We start from the raw sequence: 11,426 nt of genomic DNA on the forward strand, positions 1-11,426 counted from the left end.
AATAACATAACTCGTAACATAACCTCCTTATCATGTAAAACACCCTGGTCTCATCCCAAAAGTACATGCTATAACATTCCCAATTTGTCGGCTTTCGACGAAACATTATTTTCTTCAATTCCTTTAGCTTCTAAACCTTCCAACCTTCTTTGTACTTGTTGTTCATGATATTCAATATTTGTAACTTCCGAGGTAACATGATTAAATTGCTTTATATATTTTCAAAGATGATCTCATTTTTTTTGGGTCCTACATTAGTTTGCTCACGACGCAGTTTTACGTACAAAAATAAATAAATATAGGGTGTAACAATTTTTTTATGTTCAGTTTTTATTTCGAATTTTCAATTCAAACCACCCCAAAACTTCACCAAATCATCCCAAAAATGAGATTCAAGCTCCTTAAGATGTACCCAATCTATTCTAATAACACACACTAAAAAAAAGCAAAAAATTGACATTTTTTTGCTACAAATAAATTTTGGAATGGAGCAAAAATATTTGATAACATTTGTCTTCCATTTTAAAAACTTAGCCTTTTAAAATGAACGAAATGACCCTGATCACGCCCAACTATGCCTTATAAAAAGGACTAAGTGGTCGTTGTAAATATATTTCGGTTAACAAGTCCGGAGTCGAATCCCACAGGGAGTTAACCTATTAAGCACAGCTACTAGACTCGCACAAATTCACGCAATCAATATTCAGAAATATTTAAATAACAAATTGGATGTTTACTAACTAAATATCACGTAATGAAAATGCAGTAATTAATAACTAACTACGAATATGTTGTAGACAAGAATTGGAATGGTCTAAGGTTTTGATTTCCCCTATTGTCGGAATCCTTTCCGCTACGTTTTCTATAAATTTGCCTAAGGTTTCTCTACCGATCATGAGCTCTTTGAGTGTCGTAATTCTCTCCCGAGTAACTACCACAATTTACTAGACATATTCTTCCGAATTATGCTAGCTGGCACTAAGTTACGGCTCAATCGGATCGCACCAATGTTTCGTTATTCCTAATCCCACCTTTAAACCCTCCATATTGATCCCTCATATACGTTAGGAGTGATGTTGTTCAACAACTACTTAAATATGCACTCTCTTCCGAATAATACACACTAAATAGGCACAGTCGATTGAGAGATCTTCAACCAACCACAATATAAATGTAGTTGAACAAATAGAGAAAAAGCTACGACAAATCTATTTTAACGTAACAGAAAAATCATCCTCCAATAGGTTCCATCAAAACCCTAGATTAGAACTTTATCTACTCATACTCATAGTAACAATATCCCAAGTATTTTGCATAAATAAATTACAAAGTAAAGATGAAGGAATATAGAAATCGATGATTCTATCCCCCAACGGATGTTCCACGAGCTATTCTTGCCTCCGGTCAAAAAACTCCTTCAAAAAAGTAGTGTTTAATGTCTATTTATACGTGTAGGAAAAGACCTAAACGACATAGCCCTAGTCCTAGTCAAACAGGGAGACGAAATAAGCCTTCAAAATCTGGATCAGGCTTGCCTCAGACCGTGCCTCGCGAGGTAAAACGCGAGATGAACCTCACCCCAGATCATGCGATGACTGCCTCCATGCAATCTCAACATCGCCTTATCCCTCGCGTCTCCTGCTCCCACGCGAGCTCAAAGGCTTGCCTCTCCAGCTCTAGCGCGAGTTCAATAGATCGCTTCGCCAGCTTCCTCATTTTTCCGTTGCTCACTTCTTTCTTTCTTCTTTTCAACTGTTTTCGAGCACGCTTTAGACTTTAAATATTCCTTTTGCTCTAGTTTCATCTCCAATGTACCTACACATAAAATAGACTCCATTACGCGCAAATAAAGTATAGTTTAACATTAAAGCACATAAAATATAAGGTAAATAATGTACTAAAATATGGAATTATAGCCACACATCAATACCATGCATTATTCACAATTCACTTACTTACTCTAACATGGAGGTCAATGATATTACCTTTCCGTCATGAATCACGTGCCCTCACACAACAAAAGAGATTAGTTCCACACACAATAAATTTTAAGGCCGTAGGAACTCAAGATAGGACGAATTCACTCGTTCTCAGAAATAACATTCATATGCCACAAATGATGCACCATAGGCTTGCCCGTAGTGTAATACTCTACTAATCGAGCTCATTCAGTCTAGGATCAAGTAGGACTTTAATTGGTTGTAATGTAGGCTGCGGGTCGGGTAGGATACATTTGGATATGAGTGACTATACCTCCCTTAAGAACTTTAATACATATACGTTAACACTCAAGCCCATACTTATGTCAAACCAAAACTCCACATTTACTTCAATGTATATTACCCATACTCCTTTAAGTACAATTACATCATTAGCCACCACCATCAAGAATTATTTTTCATACAATACAACTATATGTATATTTTTTTCTTTTTCTTTCAATCTAAGTGGCTTTTATTGATATATTTTTTTTCTTTTCAAAACGGTGCACCTTTTTCCTTATTCCATTTGTTCCACTCAAAAGACAAACCACCACCCCACACTTTAACTTTTATATAATTCATCACAATTCAAGTACTCATGAGAGGTGACAAGGTTCAAATATATGGTCAATTCAAATAAAGGGTAAGGCTTGTAATGTGGTTACCAAAGAAACAGGATTACAAGCTCAAATGGGTTAACTATGTTATATGATATTTAGGCGGGTAAACTATATACATCTGGCTCAACAAAGAAATGCCTCTATCACTTTCCAGACTGAACAAGACTACTATTTCGCTTCGCACACACACGGGGCAAGTTCTTGACATCAACTGCAATGCACAGAATACATGCAAATCTCACACAGACATGGCACATAACTCACTCAGAATTGGTTTTATCATGACACTCGAGTCAAAGCAGTAAAGCAAATTTAAGAATCTATGATTTAAGGTATTTATACTAGAGTCAAACATTGAGCCTAAGTGTTACAACCAGAGTACTCACTATTCTCAAGGCATAACAAAGTTAAGAGATATCGTTGCAATTCAATTCATAGCCCAGTGGTTTCTACTCCTAAAAATTAAAACTAACTACACCCGGTTCAACTAAAACCCTTGGAAAAGAACCACGGCACAAAGAAAAACCAAGGGGGAATTACTACACTACCTACAAGAAAAATCTTTTTGGTTTTTTTTTCTTCTTTAGACTTAATTCCCTCAAGAAACCTGTCTAGGAGATCTGTCATCGAGAAGAGTCCAATTTTTCTACTCCTTTTTTTTTTTTTTAAAAAATGGCTAAGACGACACTAACTAAAAAAAATTACTAAAACAAGACTAATATTTACAAGTTATCACCCCACACTTATTTTTTATGCAATGTCCTCAGTGCATACACAAACTGACAAAACAAGACATCTTGTGATTCCTCCTCATCATCATCATCATCTGACTGCTCCGGCTCGGCCTTGGACTGCTCAGGTGTGTTGACATCCTCATCCTCTGGGAGTCTGTATCCATCACCAAGCCCAACCAACTGTTGAGCATGAGCATTGAGTGGGAACCGCTCACCCAATATGGCTCTCTCCTCTGTTGTGGCCGGCCATCCCCCGATCCGAAGCTGCAAGTCCATCATCCCATATAAATGGGCCATAAAGCTGTCATCACGAGCATTGCGCTCGACACCTGTTATTGATGGCATATCAGTCTCCTCCTTAACCCAGACACTTGTAATGTCCATTAGTCGTAGGGGCTGATCAATGATATGATCGAAAGCTTTCTCCTCATCCACCTCTTCCTGTCTCAAGTACTGAGTCAACATGTTTGCAAAAGGCATTCGATCAATTCTCCCGCTAGTTCTCAATTGAGTCATCTGGTAGCGGATCAAGTGGCCCACATTCACCCGCTGGCCAGTCATGAGTAAATATAGGACACACGTCTTCTCACGGCTAATAAGAGTGTCATGATTGAAAGGTAGGAGCCATTTATTAATCAATTTCAGCCATACTTGAGCCTCTGCCCTCATCTTCTTCTTGGGAAATTTCCTATGACGATTGGTTTTCTTATTCCGAACCTACGCTGCCATAGAATTGACACCACAAAGAGTGTGTCTCAGTTCTCGATATGTAGGACGGGGTGATGAAATTGTCCAAGGGTTCCTGAGGAACATCTGGAGCACCTAAGAAATTGCATATTGCTGAAGCTGAAAAATCTATCAACCTTCCCGAATGGGCACCAACTGCTCAGGATCCTTAGGATCAAAACCGGCATAAAATTCTCGAACCATATTGACTTTAATATCCCCCGTATTTTTGAGCACATAACACAGCCCCGGCTTATTAATACCTCTCCAGATTGCTTGGTACTTTGCTTGTAGGCGACACTCATGAATAGCAAATTCCGGATCTATATGTCTCGGCCTACAACATTTGTACCAGTCTTTAACATGTAGAGGTATGATCTTGAGTCCAAACCCACTTTGTCCTTGAGATTGTGTGCGAGTGGCTGCTATAGCTGCCACTGCTTGCAGTCCTTCAACTTGACTTAAAGTGGCTTCACCCCCTTTTCTCTTCTTCTGTAGAGGTGCGGAGGGAGCCTTAGCCTTAGACGGAGCAGTGGATGTGGCCTTGCCTTTTCCGGTGTCCTTCCTTGGAGGCATGTTTGTATCTACACAAGTGAGCATTAATCAGTTTATGACGCATTGCAAAATTCAAAAAATGGTCTTGCGACCCCACACTTAAGAGTTCAACACATGATTTTCCATAATTTCCTAGGTTACTTAGACTTCACCTCATCTTTTCTTAGTATGAGAATCAAGCAATGATGCATGAGTGCTTTCTCCAATTTTGAAGCATCGGGCTACCAGTGAGCCACCCACACTTAAAATTTTAAAGTGGTGCACGACTACATAGCACTAGTCTTACAATCTCGGAGACTCAGGCTCCAATGGGGACAAAGAATGCCTTTGAGGCATTATGACAAACACTTAGCATGCACTCGTGCCATGGGAGTGCTTGTAGGGATGATGAATTGTCTCACCCTCCCAAATCGGCTTGGAATTTCTGTGCTACCACTTGTTCACACAATAACAACACCATTCCTATGGGGTTCATGGGGTTGGGGCACACAAACACATTGTTACAATGAAGAACAACCCCAAAATTTGTATCCAATATCATGCATTCACCCAACTCGAAATTGCTAAAGAATGGAGGTAGAAATCATACCTTAGATGTTTAAGAGGAGGGATTGCCCTTGAATTGTTGTTGCAGGTGAAGGAAAGAGCAGAGGAGTGGTTGTCTTCAATGGGGTTGTGAGGGAGGGGGTTTGGCAGTGTTCGTGGCGTGAGTAGTGAGGTTGTATGCTTTTTTGTGAGCAGTAAGGTTTTGGGCGTTTAGGTTAGGTTTTAGGGGGGGGGGGGGGTTAAAATAAATAAAGTAAAAAATTAAGATAAACCAAAAATTTCACTTACCTGGCGATGCGAGGTTGCTGCCTCGCTTTACACCTCACGAGGCGAGCTCCAACGCAAGTTCTGGGGCCTGCGGTGCGAGGCTCCACGCTAGATGGTGTTGCTTTTTCCCTCGCTAGGCAGGCTCCCACATGAGCTTTCCATCAAGCGACGCAAGGCTTTCTGCCTGGCCCAGCTCGCTGGGGACCAGGCGACGCAGTGTACGACTTGTCGAAATTACCTACAAACATTTTAGTTCCTAAAAACAAAAAGAAAAAAAATTCTAACTACACTTGAAATCAACTAAGAATTGGTTTGCCTCCCAACGAGCGCCTTAGTTAACGTTACGGCATGACGAATACAATATTACAATGGGTTGCCTCCCATGAAGCGCCTAATTTAACGTTGTGGCATGACGTAAGCAATCGACTTAAGGCTCGCTCAACATTGTTGGCTCTATCAAATGAGTCACCGATACTACTTTTGTGTCATCCATGCCCAAATAATGTTTCAACCTCTGACCATTGACTCTGAACTTGCGAGAGCCATCTTCTGAAGCAATCTCAACAGCTCCGGTGGGATGAATCTCTAGCACACGAAATGGTCCTGACCATCTTGACTTCTATTTGCCCGGAAACAACCTCAATCTCGAATTGAATAATAGTACCACGTCTCCCGGCTTAAAATTTCGCTCAAGAATATTTTTGTCATGCACCAGTTTCATTCTTTCCTTATATAACCTTGTACTCTCAAAAGCATGGTACCAGAACTCGTCAAGTTTATGCAGCTCTATGACTCTGCTAGTTCCAGCGACCTCCAAGTCCAGATTTAATTATCGTAACGCCCAGAAGGCTTTATGCTCTAACTCCACCGGCAAGTGACATGCCTTTCCAAACACCAATTTATACGGTGACATACCAATCGAAGTTTTGAATGCAGTGCGGTAAGCCCATAGCGCATCATCCAATTTTCTCGCCTAATCAGTCCGAGTAGCATTTACAGTTTTGGTCAAAACACTCTTGATTTCTATATTTGATACCTTGACTTGCCAACTTGTTTGTGGGTGATACGGAGTAGCAACTTTATGGCAAACTCCATATTTCTCCAACAACTTTGCAAAGGCTCGGTTGCAGAAGTGGGTGCCTCCATCACTGATGATAGCTCTTGGAGTGCCAAATCGGGTGAAGATGTTCTTTCTCAGGAAACCAATAACTGCCTTCGCATCATTCGTTGGAAGTGCCACGGCTTCTACCCATTTCGAGACATAGTCCACCGCTACAAGTATGTACTTGTTATTATATGAGCTGACAAATGGTCCCATAAAGTCGATTCCCCATACATCGAATACTTCCACTTCTTGAAGTGGGTTCATGGGCATCTCATGTCGATGAGAAATATTCCTCGTCCGTTGACACTCATCACAAATTTTCACCTAGAAGTATGCATCTTTAAACAGCGTCAGCCAATAAAAACCTAACTCCAACACTTTAGCCGTTGTCCTTACACCTCCAAAATGTCCTCCATACGGTGAAGCATGACATGCCTGCAAAATAGAAAATTGATCTATCTCAGGAATGCATCTCTGGATCATGTTATCAAGACAAATCCTAAACAAATATGGTTCATCCTAGAAATATATGCGACAGTCATGAAAAAACTTTTTCTTTTGCACAGACGACAAGTCATAGGGAACAGTACCGCTTGCCAAGGCTCGTTGCTAAGAGTTGTTCATCTGGGAAAGTCTCCATGATCTCCTCCATCTCAACCTTCTTTTTCGCTCCTTCAAGCATGGACAAATGATCAGCAACTTGGGTTTCTGTTCCCTTTTGGTCCTGGATTTCCAAGTCAAACTCTTATAGCAGTAGCGCCCATCGAATTAGGCGCGACTTTGACTCCTTTTTCTCAATTAGGTACTTGAGGGCAGCATGGTCAGTGTAAACAATTACCTTTGAGCCTATCAGGTATGACCTGAATTTATCAAATACGAACACCACAGCTAGCATCTCCTTCTCTGTCACTGTGTAATTCAGTTGGGCGCCGCTCAAGGTTCTACTTGCGTAGTATATCGAATGCATGACTTTATCTTTTCGTTGCCTAAGAACTGCTCCCACATCATAGTCGTTTGCATCGCACATCAGTTCGAAAGGTTGCCCCTAGTCGGGGCCACTATGATTGGTGCAGTCACCGGTTTCTTCAACTCCTCAAACGCTACCCTACAGTCATCATAAAACACAAAAGGGTGATCGTTTTCAAGCAGTTTACATAAGAGGTTAGAAATTTTGGAGAAATCTTTTATAAACCGTCTGTAGAAACCGGCGTGGCCAAGAAAACTTCTTATTGCTTTGATGGAAGTGGGTAGTGGTAACTTTTCTATCACATCAACCTTTTCACGATCCACCTCAATGACTTTACTTGACACTAGGTGCCCCAAGACTATACCTTCATGTACCATGAAATGGCACTTTTCCTAGTTGAGCACCAGATTGGTCTCCATGCATCTTTTCAGCACTCTTTTCAGATTCTTAAGGCAGTCATCAAATGAGTCTCCCACCATTGAGAAATCATTCATGAAGACTTCTATTATGTCTTCAACCATATCTGTGAAGATGGCCATCATGCACCATTGAAATGTGGTGGGTGCATTGCATAGGCCAAACGACATTCTCCGGAAAGCGTATACGCTATATGGACAAGTGAATGATGGTTTCTCTCTATCTTCCGGGGCAATAGAGATCCGATCATACTCCAAGTATCCATCCAGAAAGCAAAAGTGGGACCTCCCAGCCAATCTATCTAGCATCTGATCAATGAATGTAAAGGGAAAGTGGTCTTTTTGGGTGGCCTTGTTCAATCTTCTGTAGTCCATACAAATTTGTCATCCCGTGAATGTTCTTGTTGAGATCAGATCATTGTTCTCGTTTTGCACAATAGTCATTCCACCTTTCTTTGGCACACATTGGACTGGGCTAATCCAATTGATGTCGGAGATGGGGAAAATGATTCCCGCATCTAACCACTTTATCACCTCCTTTTTCACGACTTCTTTCATGTTGGGGTTTAGACTTATTTGATGTTCTCTGGAAGGTTTGTGGCCGTCTTCCAGTAAAATCTTATGCATACAGAAGGCCGGGTTAATACCCTTAATGTCTGCAATGGTCCAACCAATTGCAGTTTTGCACTTTATTAATACCTGCAAAAGTTGTTCTTCCTGCACATCTAACAAACCAGATGAGATAATAGCAAATAAAGTTGAGTTATATCCTAAGAAAGCATACCTGAGATGAGGTGGTAGCGATTTCAATTCCAACTGTGGTGACTCTTCGATCGATGGCTTAGCTGGAGGAGTCTTTCTTTCTTCTAAGTGCAAAGACTCAAATTCGAGCTCTCTTTTCTAGAACGCTTGGCCTTCAAGAGCCAGCACCCACTCCGCCAAGTCCTCTCCATCTACTTCTTCTAAGTTCATGAGACAGGCTGCTAGAGGGTCTTTAGCGTTCAGGGTCTCATCTTCCTCCTCCAAAATTACATCCACAACTTCTATTAGAGAGCAGTTAGCAAATTCACTTGGTCGCCACATAGACTTCTGCACATTGAATTTTGTCTCTTCATTGTTCAGTTTCATTTTTAGCTCTCCAGTTTCACAATCAATTAGAGCTCTCCTAGTGTCCAAGAATGGTCTTCCCAAAATTTTGGGAATCTCCTCGTCAACCTTGCAGCCCCGAATGATAAAATCTGCTGGAAACACAAACTTTCCAACCTGCACTAGTACATCATCAAGGATACCTGATGGCCTCTTCACTGTCCGGTCGGCTAGCTGTAGTAACATAGATATGGGTCTTGGTCTTCCAATGCCTAACCTTTTATATATATCCAAGGGCATCAAGTTTTTGCTTGCCCCTAAATCACACAATGCTTTAGCAAAAGCATAGCTGCCTATTGTGCATGGGATTGTAAAACTCCCTGGGTCTGACAACTTCTCAGTTATGGGTCTCATCACGACAGCACTACAGGTCTGGGTTAGTGTAATAGTGGCCAAGTCTTGAAAGTCAAACTTGCGAGACATCAAATCCTTCATCATTTTGGCATACCCAGGCATCTACCTCAAGGCGTCAATCAGTAGAATGTTCACCTAGATTTGTTTCAACATCTCCATGAATGTCTTATACTGCTCATCCTTTTTATATTTGGCCAATCTCTGTGGGAATGGTGTTGGAGGTCGCTTCCTTCTTGTGATTTGAGTTTTATCCTGCTCAAGCACTACATCTACTGTCGTTTCTTGTGCTACCTCAGTCTCTTTCGCAACCTCTTTTTCTTTACTTGTGCTCTCTTGTGCATGTTGTATCGGCACCTCAGTTAACCTTGTTGAATCATCTACCTCAATGGGTACTGGCACAAGTATTTCAGCTGGTCGGCTTTCGCGAGCAATTTCTTGCTCTAGATCTAGGTCTCTACCATTTCTTAGACTCACTGCCATAAGCTATTTCAGGCCCTGCTCTTTTGGATTGACTTGTGTGTCTGCAAGTAACATCCCTTGGGGGCGATTATTCAGAGCCATTGATATCTGTCCTAATTGAATCTTAATGCCTTTTATTGCTGATTCATATGTGTCCACTCTCTCTTGCATTTTCCCATTGTACCCAATCAACTGTTGCAGCATTCCTTTAATTTCAGACAACCCATCATCGTATCTCACTATTTGCTGTTGTTGAGGCTGTTGATAAGCTAGCTGCTGATTTTGCTGGTTGTATCCATGTTGCCTTTGGTACGGCACAACTTGACCTTGTGGTCGCATAGCTCAAGGATTGTTGATATTATCGTACTGCTGTTGTGCTGGTCTATATTGCTGATTTTGTTGCCCCCAATTCTGACCACCTTGCCTCTGTCCTGCATAGTTGGCCACATAGTTCATATCTTCCTGATAGTGCTGGTTGTCACTTTCCGCACTCCAAGAGCATACATATGGTTGGTTAATGCATGGTGTACATAAGCCCCCATTAGACGCGTCAACTATGTGTACCTGCTGCTTCTGGCCTGATTCATCGATCTTTTTGGTTAGGATACTCATTTGCGTCATCAGCGTGGCCATATTTTTGGCTATGGAGTTGTTTGGGTCCAAAGCTAGTGAGTGAACGACATGAGTGATCGTAGAGTCTCTTATCATCCATCCTGAGTTTTAAGCCATTTTATCAAGTAGGACCTTGCATTCTCTGAATGATTTTCTCAAAAATGCTCCACCTGCAGAAGCATCAACATTGGCCTTTAAACTGTCTGCCAATACCATGTAGAACCTCTGCCCCAACATCTGATCTGGAATGCCATGATGTGGATACTTAACCAGCATACCCTTGATCCTCTCCCACGTTTCTTGTAGTGTTTCTGTTGGTCTCTGCCTGAAGCTCAATATCTCATCAATTTGTTTGGCAATCTTATTGGGTGGGTAGAACTTGTTCAAAAATTGCTTGAATAATTCCTCCCAAGTAGTGATGGAGTTTATGGGGAGTGAATTAAGCCAAGTCTGAGCTTCTCCCGCCACCAAGAATGGAAACAATAATAGGTTTATTTCTTCCGGTGTCACATTAGGTTTCCTTTACGTGACACATATCGACAGGAAACTTTTCAAATGCTGTTGAGGATCTTCAATGTAAGACCCTGAGAACAGTCCCTTGTTCTGCAACAAATGTAGCATGTTGTTTGTGATTTGAAATGATTTCGCTTGTATTTGAGGGACTGCAATTGAAATATTTTCGGCGGTGGGTTGTGCCCAATCATACAATGCTGCTTCTGGCACAAGAGGCACCACACCCTGATTGTTCGGGTCATTCGCATTGTTTCTGTTATTTAGATTTTCTATTCGTCATCCATGTCTGGTTCGATTTGTTCTGTTGAGTTCTGTTGTTGTTTTCCCTTCAGGTTTGCATGATTCGGTGCCTTGAAAACTTTCTCAAGATCTGATAATGCTTCGAACAATTCACTATTTCTTGAGAAGTTTCTAGGCATGCACC

The 11,426-nt window shown here is 41.3% G+C and overlaps 1 non-coding gene across 1 annotated transcript; it reads left to right on the forward strand.

Moving 5' to 3' along the window:
- Positions 1 to 10,736: 10,736 nt before the first annotated feature.
- LOC117273779 (small nucleolar RNA R71) lies at positions 10,737 to 10,843 on the forward strand. The gene has a single exon (XR_004503802.1). It is a non-coding gene; the product is annotated as a small nucleolar RNA R71 (small nucleolar RNA).
- Positions 10,844 to 11,426: the final 583 nt, after the last annotated feature.

This window comes from Nicotiana tomentosiformis, chromosome 3, assembly GCF_000390325.3.
Source record: "Nicotiana tomentosiformis chromosome 3, ASM39032v3, whole genome shotgun sequence".
In the NCBI taxonomy this organism is placed as follows: Eukaryota; Viridiplantae; Streptophyta; class Magnoliopsida; order Solanales; family Solanaceae; genus Nicotiana; species Nicotiana tomentosiformis.